We start from the raw sequence: 10,230 nt of genomic DNA, 5'->3' as shown, positions 1-10,230 counted from the left end.
TGATCGTGGATGTGCTGGTTGTCATCTCAGTAGAGATGAAATATGCCCACATCTTGGGTCGAAAAAGGAAAACGGAAATCTCCCCACTTACTTCGTCAAGAGTCCTGCCCTGCCTCTCAACCTATTCGGTCCCAATCTCCGGCGTTTCGCGCCGTTGTATCGTGGGTCGGGAAACTTGTACTTCCTTGTTCGTGATGCTCACACGGGATTGGTTCTAACTTCCCCGTCAGTGGTGACGAAGAAACACGTGATCCCGATGGTTCAGAGATCCATGGGAATTGTGGTTTTAACATTCAATATGTCGCGACAAGGAAAAAATATTTATTTTTATTTATTTTATTTTTTTTTATGCACCAAACTCATTAGAATACATTTAATGTTATAAAGGAGCTTCAATGTTGATGCTAACTCAAATATTACTAGTCCCAACTCGGGCAGATTACTGGGGTACAGAAGAAACTCGTGGTGGGTACTTCCTTGTTCGTGATGTTCTTACGGAGTTGGTTGAAACTGACCCGTTAGTTGTGACGAGAACACGTGATCCCAATGGTTAGAGATCCATTGGAAATGTGGTTTTCACATCCAATAAGCCGCGATAAGAAAAAAACTTTATTGAACACCAATCGAATTTAAATACATTTCATGTTAAGGGGAGCCTTAATGTTGGTGCTGTCTTTAAATATTTGTGGTCCCAAATAGGACGGATTAAAGAGGTATAGAAGGAACTCGTAATGTGTCAGAAAATGTGGTTTTCACATCCAATAAGCCGCGATAAGGAAAAAACTTTATTGAACACCAATCGAATTTAAATAAATTTCATGTTAAGGGGAGCCTTAATGTTGGTGCTGTCTTTAAATATTTATGGTCCCAAAAAGGACGGATTAAATAGGTACAGAAGGAACTCGTAATGTGTCAGAAAACAAATATAAACGTCACATCATTGGTGGCCCATATTAACATCTAACAGATTATCTTTTGAAAAACCAATGTTTTCGTTTAAGAAAAATTCAAGTCTGAGAGATGTCCTGGTACACACTAACACCTTTACACCGAGACCCAATAATCAGATTACACTTTGGGGAATGCCGTCAGTCACGGGACATTATCCGTGCGGATCATGCGTGGCATGTCCCTTTACAGAACCCATAAAAACACTGGAACTAGGCTTGCAATCTCCGTGGGAACAAAGATCACACACTAATTGCAACTCTGAGTCAGTGATTTATATGATTAAATGCCCATGTGACATGATGTACATCGGGATGACCAGCCGCAAAGTGAAAGTTCGCATCAGCGAACATAGAAGTACCATTCGTAGAGCAGTAACAGCCACTAGACTTACAGCACATTATCACGATAAGAACCACAAGGACACAGAGATCAGATGGACCGTATTAGAAAAGATTAAGAATACGAGCAATCAGCAGAGAAAACTCCTAGAGCGAGAGCAACGATGGGTGTATCGTCTAAAAGACCCATGAGAAAGGCCTCAACGATGGCATACCCTGGAATCAACTAAATAGGTAGAAAGGTCTGTCACATGTCAGTATCTGATATATCTGTAAAGTGTCTATTCACCATCTAGACATGTTATGAGAACCTTAAAAACAATATTTTGATCATTAAGTCGGGGCATGGCCTTCTCCACTATAGAGTGTGTACTAACACCTGTAATTGGGGCACGGTTAAACTTAAACAACTTCAGTAATTCAAAAGTCCTACCTAGAAAATCCTACATGGCATGCAGCTTATAGGCACAAAGATTCATTGTGGTGTCTCTTTAATAACTATACACCGTAAGCAGCTCAGGATCTTTACCGGGCTAGCTAACAATGCACGCCACCAATGATGTGACGTTTATATTTGTTTTCTGACACATTACGAGTTCCTTCTGTACCTCTTTAATCCGTCCTATTTCGACACAGGACTCCAGACAATCAGTGTTGATGGATTCTGGTAGACCAGTGATCCGCAGCTTGTTGCGTCTGTACCTGGCCTCCAGGTCTTCATTCTTGGCCTGTATAACTGCGAGCACCCTTTCCATTGCAAGAGTTTTGCAGTTCATTTGTTGTAGGTCGTCTTCAGCATCGGAGATGCTCGTTTCCGCCGCCCCCAGGCGCAGAGCGTGTTTATCCAGCTTCGTGGGCATGTGGTTCATCCGCAAATTCAGATTGTCTATTTTACCATCTATTGACTGTAAGCTGGGTTCTACCGCTAGAAGTGTCTTTTCAATGGCGGTAAGACTTTCGGTAGGAGTGTCCAGTTCCAAGTCTAATGCTGCTTGCTGCTGTGCTTTGCCAGACTTTCGGGGTTCAAATGTGAGGCTGGTTTGGCATTGTTCTATTTTCCCTATGATTCTGCTACTGCAACTCTACACATGGGGAAAACACCGCCCCCCCCCACTCAGCAATGCAATGGCCGACTTGAGAGAAGGTTTGCTGCACGTGATCAACGTATTCAAGCGTAGCAGTGGAGAAAGAGGGCAGTAAGGCTCACCCGGTGTCGCTGCAGAACCAGTATGTTGTATTGCGCCAATACCCCAGGTTAAAGAGCAGGTGGTGTAGGCTCAGTGGTAGGATGCAGTCACCCCTCTGTCAGATTCTTGCCCAAGGGCTCCGTGAACAGTACCCGACTGCAAGGCAATCTTCGGGGATTCCCGATGGGCACCTAGTCGGATTGAAGCTAGCGCGACACTGCACCACCTCCAACTCTGCCACTTCAATCTGGAGCATCTCAGGAAGCGCTATGACTGTAGCAAAGCAGAGGATCTCAACATACTTTGCGGTGTAGTGGTTGCGCTGATGAGCTCACGGGGCTTACCAGGCTGCGCCTCCGTGTTCCAAGGTATCGGACCCTGAGGCCGTAGTATGTCACACGCTATAGCTCTGTGGTGCAGGACTGCAGGTAAAGGGCACCCGTAGTTGTGTCTGGGGAGGGCTCCCCTCTGTGGCCGCAAGGGCATCTGTGCACCTCCCGCACATGATCTGGAGTACCCTGTTCCAGACAGACGGTTCACCCAGCAACGCGGCTTTGGGTTGGCCGCAAGCCTCGTCGGGATGTTGGAGCTGGGCCTAGTTGGAAGTCCCGTCCGTGCCAGCCGCAGTTGCAATCTCGCACCACTCACCGTGCCCTTCCGGCGGACCGCAGCGATATTAAGCTGGTTCCTCACAGATTGGTCAGAATGCGGATCTCCGAGCTGTTCGGCGCTACCGTGACTCATCCCCCTCAGCTTCTTCCGCCGATGTCGCGGCTCGAATCTAAAGTGAGAGGAGCCCCATGATTCCAGCAGTCATGCCCACTGTGCTGGATCGCCTGCTTTGCTCCTACCGGGTTCCCAGGTGATGGCAGCGCTGAGCCCGAAGTGCGGGTTCTGATCGCTGATGCGGTCGCTCGCCAACCACTTATGGTTGGCGTGCGGCGCGTCTGTTAGTCCGCCATGATGGCGCTGTGGCCTTGAGTCTGTATCTTCAGCTGTCACTGCACTCAAGGGTATTTTTCGTTATAGGAACACTCCCCGTGGGTCAGGAGCCGTTATGCTTCCAAGCGCTGTTATTTTCATCTTGCCTTGCTCCCTGTAGCGCCCCCCTATTACAGCCAATGTTCATCTCTGCTTTTTTCTCTCTGTTCGAGGTGTTGTGGTGACTTGCACGAAAGGCACATAAATACTACTGTACCAATATTAGCAAATGAATCATTCGCTCACCAACTGATTACAGCTGCAGTAATATATTGAACAAAACATTGGCAAGGTTATTAGTTCTGGGTTTAATGTGCTAGCATACAGAAAGACAGGAATGCACAAGTTTGCCTTTCTACATGCATGTGCATGCACATGCTATCAATGAACAGCCAGCAGAGGGAGAGACAGGTCGATGTAAAATATGACACAAGGAGTTCAAGAGGGAAACAAAGTGCACACCGTACGTCCTCTAAAAAATTAACACATCTGAAACCAGTAGACCCAGGGCACCAAAAACTAAAACGGAAGAAATTTGTGTTCTGTATTCAAGATCCCTAGGTTAAAAAAACAGATCCAGTTTTACTAGATGAGGATGCCCTACCCATGAAATATGGCAAGCTTCATCATAGGCGTTCCCACCGCACCCTGGTGAGATGACATTCCCAGGGAAGACTCGACATTAGAAATATGAGGAAATTGTTCATAAATTATAATTCCTGGATAATAGCAGGTTTCCAGATACAAATACCCTAGTGTAAACCAGGGTGGGGTGTGGAAGCCTATGAGGAAGCATGCCACATTAGGGGAGAGGCTTCCTAAGCCAGAAAAAGTAGATCTGTTTATTCAACATAGATTTATGGAATACGGTACACAAGCTTCTCCTGTTTTAATCTTTAGTTTCCCGTGCCTAATGTGTTTTAGACGATGTAAAATAGTCTCACATGCATTGCATCTTCATGCACCCCATTGGATGAGGAAAAATACTTTAAAGACACCAATAGAATTAGGTGAAAGAGAAATACCCCTCTAAACTGAAGCACAAAGTGGTTGAAAAGGATTCAAGCCAATGAATGAAAAAAAACTAATTGGTAAAAAATAGGATGGTCCCATAGCCCACCGTATGTATATTGGAAACCACAGGTCTGGTTGGACAGATGCACTGTCAAAGCAAGACCTAACAAGGGGCTAGAAGTACGAATGTAAAGAATTGCGACTTCATAAAAGCAAATCTCTGCAATTCACAATTAGGAAATTGCAATTCTGTGTGTATGTATAATTTGATCCCTCAATTTGTGATTAGCTGCTCAGGCACAATGCAATTTTGGAAATCGCTATTCATGTTTTCCGAAATTGCAACTGAGGTCGCAAATTGTGAGCGTGACCAGAGATTGCGGAAAAAGACGTCCTGGTCACATCTGAACCAGGAAGTGCCTCACAGTACATGCCTGTAGACCAGCCTGAGTGGATGTGGAGTGGAGGTGGATAGCAGCTACTATTTCCAACAAAAATATTAGAACATCTAAAGAAGCAGCATCATCAATGGCCAGGTAAAGTGCAGAAAAGGATGCATGAGGCTGAAAAAAAAAATGAAAGTTTTCTGAGAAGGAGTTGCATGGTGATCCTGACCGGCGCTTTCTGAGATAAACATGACGTATTGTTTGGAAGGGCATCCATGACAGTCCCAGACTCTCAAAAGAAAAGAATCTGGCAGGATATGCAACAACAAATGAATGCTGTAGGAGTCACCCACTGTTCCATCGAGATAAGTAAGAGATGGTATGACTTCAGTTCGCAAAAAAAAGAAAAGGTGACAACATGAATATCAGAATTCTGGCGAGTAGGAAGTGGCCCCCAAACCACACCCCCAGCCATTGCAATTGAGACCATCGTTGAGTTCACACTGGAGCTTGGAGCTGTTGTGCGAATCGGGAACATTGACACCTCAGCACCTGGAACCTCACAAAGTCAGTGTGAATTATTTACTATTGTTACATCTCAGAACTTAAATCTATGTCCAAGTCCACATAGAACTGTAGTATACATAAGATGGTTGTTTCTTAAGTTAGTTAAAAATGTACCTTCATACTGCATTATGAGACATGTAGCCAAAAAGTCACCAGTGGAGTAACGTGTATGCATTTATTAGGCTAATGGTATCCCAACTGAAACATTGATATTTTATCATATCAGTGATTAAACAAAAGGTCATTATTTTACACATATTTCCCACCAATATGAAGGAAGTGGAGGACTCAAACATAGCAGCTGAAGAACTATTCCCATTTCCAGTCAACCAAGCACACCTCCACCCCAATGTAGCACTGCCTCATTGCCACCACAGGCACCAGTAATGGAGGATCACAATGTCACTCTGCCTAGCAGTCCCTTCCACATCCCAGGTGTGAGGCAATAACTTCAGTGTGTTCCAGGGCATAAGCACAATTGGCACCATGCGGTACATCATACTATTGAGCCTGAAGCCACTGCACAGTTTGTTGGAGGCCTTGAGGCATCCATTATACAAATTCCGCATCTGCAATACAAGCAGATGAAACTCATGAACAAAAAGATACCTAACATGCAGCAATGCATGTTATTTGGATATGACAACATTGAGACACTATTGGGAATCATAAACACTAAAAGACAGCCTCACAATTACTATAGTGAAATTATACCAGCACAAGGCAGATTATCATGTCCATTAAAGGCATCAAGACAGGAGCGCTGCAACTAGAATGGAGTGTTCGGGTCAGGATGGGTTGTTTGGCCAATGAATCTTCCACCCTATCAAGGAGGACAGTAACACTGCAGGTAGACCTGGGAAAATTTAGTGGGGACTTTGCAAAGGGCTTAGGGCAGGTCACCTCTGCAATTGAAGTGCACGCCCACGCCCCCGACTCCACCGATGCGTTACTGGTGGGACGAATTGAAGGATCAGACTAGCGGTCCCAGGGACACTCAGACACTCACCACCCTCCGGACCTTTCGAGGCTCCGGTGTGGGACAGGATCCCAGGACAAAAGAAGCGGTGCGGAGATTCCAAGCAGGCATCGATCCCCGCAGCCCGTGGGTGCCTAATCCAAAGATGGCCACCCTGGCCACAAAATGGCAACCAGAATCGCTCATTTGATGATCCAGCTGCGCTGGTGAGCTACACAGAATCCTCATGGGACAGCCTCTGACCCGTTCCAAGTGTGGCGCGACCCCCCTGCCAAAAAGACTCTGAGCTGGCAACGATCCCCATAACTCGCTTGTGCCTGACTTTAAGATGGCTGCCATGGCCACAAAACGGCATCCTGAAACGCTCACCTTCTAACCCAACTACGCAAAAGAGACTTTTTAAAATGCTCATGAAGACAGTTAGCACCGATTCTGATGCAACGCGACCCCCCCTGCATGCTGAGACCGACCTCTCCTCTCCCTAGGTGCTGAGCCTCTCCGGTGCCAACCACAAGATGGCCACCTGGGGCTCGAATCCCGACCTGCCAACAAAAGCTTCACCGGTGAGTGGCAAACTCTCCCCATGGATGTGACCTCAACGCTGATCACTGCTTGACCTTGAAAATCAGGTGTAACGCGACCCCCCTGTACATCGAGACCGACTTCCTCACACCCCAGGTGCTGCACTTCACAACTGCCTGACAACAAGATGGCCGCCCGGCACTCCGAACCCACCCAGACAAAGAAAGTTTCACCAGTGAGTCACAAACACCTCCTATAGTTGTGACCACAATGCTCTCAACCTCTGCCACACCTTGAGAATCATCCCAAATTTTAGAGTGCAGAGAGCCCAAGCACACCCAAGTCTACCACTCAATTGCGCCTGGCCTTAAGATGGTCGCCCAGGGCCATAGCTCACCCAACTCCACTCCGGTGAGTCACTAAGTCTCGGAATAGTTTACTCTCCTCCTGAATCTTGCCTCGCCTTAACCCTCCGGCCACTTCATCAATGTGACATAAGCCTGCGCACCCTCGAGTTTACCAGCCCCCCTCCCTTCTGCACCTGACCCTAAGATGACCACCCAAGGCACATAGCTTTCACCTTCTAACTCACCACAAGAGCAAATTTCTAACTTTTTGCACACAGTGGTGATCCCAGCAATCTCCACCACCCTCGCCTTGATCCGCCAGCACACCCGAGTCTGCTCTCAATAACTAGCCCAAATATAACAGCAAAAATCTCTGTGTCTCTCTCATACTACCCTCCAAGGAGGGCTCTGGAAACACTTTCCCACCTTCCCTAAAGGGAGCTTGCCCCCTGTCCTACCCAGACACAATGCCTTCCACCATGTCAGCCCACACCATCCCTTCTTCTGCGAACCACTTAAAACTGCATGGCCTGAACTCCTTCTCGATCAGTTTCCCCCCTAACCTTTCACCCAAAGCGAAAAAAAACTTTAAGCAAAAAACTGATCAGACAACATCCTGAATCACTATTCGCGGACATTTCCACTGCTCCTCCAAAGGACAGGTAAAAATGAATCTCATTTTCCACACTGAAAGACCTGAAATATGGAACTCCATCCTCAGATGGCAGCTCAATATTTCCAAAACAACTAACACTTCACATAGCTGCAAACTGACACTATCAGCTCCAAACCGAACTAGGCGTACTGTGACCATCTACTCCAATGGCACAGTCCTGATACAAGCCAACAACGACAATCTAGAGTCCTTTGACGCCCTCTTCCTATCTCTCTGTACTGCCCCCTCTCACGCACTCCTCCCCTTCCCGCCCCTACTCCTTCCCCTGGAGAACCAGACCCGCCATCAGAACTCACCCACCTTTCCAGTGCTCCCTAGTAACTACACCCGCCCTTCGCCACGCGACATCACCCTCACCACCCTCAGAGAGAACAAGACCCCAAAACTTCCCCCCTCCAGCTTTCAACACCACCTGCCCTCCATACACCCCAATCTACCTCGAACAACTTTAACACACAATCTCTGACTCCCAACCACCTCCCCAAACCCACAGGCAATAAAACAATGACATCCCAACACAACCCCCGCCACCCTGCACTCATGGATCGCCTAGAACCCACACGGACAACACAACCACAAAAAGGCAACCCAACAACATGAGATTCTCCCCCCCAGTTCTAACATACCCGCCCAGGACCTGCCCCGGTACCTCACCAACTTAGAGACTGGGCAGCGACTCACCCTTCTGGAAACCCAGATAGCAACTATAATCCAGGGTTTTAGCAAAATACTATCCAACCTCGCCAAGCCCCAATAGCCACTCCGTATCGCCTCCTTCCCCACCCATACACAACAAAGGCCTTCCAAGTCTCCCCACCAGAGATGGATCTCTACCCCCTCTTCAATCAGGCACTGAGACCCAAAAGAACTAAAGATGCAATATCTGAGAGTGAAGCAACAACAAAACACTAATCTGCCACCTTATCTAACACATTATCTACCACCCCCCAGGCAACACCACCACATTCACGGAACACCTGTCTGACCTGATTGCCCACTGCTCTCTCCGAGATGCGAATAACTTAATTCTGGGTGACCTCAACCTACAATGGAATGAAGTAAACAACCTGCTAATCCAGAACCTGAATGAGCTGCTACACAACAACAACCTTACCCAACACTGCACAGAGGAAACTCACAACAAAGGAGCAATCCTAGATGCCATTATTGCCAAACATGACACAATCACGATAAACCACACCCTACCCGTGAATTGGTCAGATCATCACTTAATACTCTTCCACCTCACTCAACCGATCACTTTGAAACCCCCCACCCAGGACCATCCTAAATGGAACAGAAACATCACTCAGATCAACATGACTGACATGGAGGAAAGGGTTAACACCCTCCTCACTACCTCCGCGGATGATCTATCCACTACAGAACTCACTGCCCATTACAACACAACCTTGACATCCATTCTAGACCAAGTAGCCCCCCTGAAACTAAAAAAACAGGAACATCCCATCTAGATCCTGGTTCACCACGGACATTAACAACAAAAGGAGAAAACTTAGAGCTACAGAAAGACTATGGAGGAGCAACCCCTCCACAAGCCTACTCGAACAACTCAAAGCAGCTCAAAGGAATTGCAAAAAACACATCACCAGTAGAAAATCCACCTTTTTCTACTCTGCCCTGAACAACACACAAAACAGACCCAACAAACTATTTAAAATCATCAAGTAACAAGCCTCTAAGCCCCCCGAATCCTCTATTCAGGCCTCCGAGGAATTGTGCGAAAACTTTGCCAACTTCTTCGAAGAAAAAATCACCAAGATTGAGATCTCACTAGACTTCAACATCAACCCCGCCTGCAAAAGCCTGCCCCCAGTGACAATTGAAAGCACGTGCATGCACCCCACGAAAACATGGAAGTCCTTCAACCCCATCCCGGAAGCCGAGATCCTCAAGCTGATCTCCACCTCCAAACCCGCCTCTCACATCCTTGACCCTATACCCACCCAATTGACAAAAAAACTAAAACTCTCCATAGCTCCGTTCTGGTGCAGGATCATTAACAGCTCCCTGAGAACCCCCATCGTACCCGAATGCCTCATAGTCGGGCAAGTCACGCCACTACTAAAAAAAAACAGACCTTGACTCCAAGGACCTGAATAACTTCAGACCCGTCTCCAATCTCCCCCTCCTATCCAAAATCCTCAAAAAATGTGTACTCTTACAACTGACTCAGCACATGGACAACATCAACCTTCTTGATCCCCACCAATCAGGGTTCAGAAAAGGATATAGCACAGAGACCGCGATCCTCAACATCA

The sequence above is a fragment of the Triturus cristatus genome, chromosome 7 (genome assembly GCF_964204655.1).
Source record: "Triturus cristatus chromosome 7, aTriCri1.1, whole genome shotgun sequence".
Lineage (NCBI taxonomy): Eukaryota > Metazoa > Chordata > Amphibia > Caudata > Salamandridae > Triturus > Triturus cristatus.
This window is presented reverse-complemented; position numbering follows the sequence as displayed.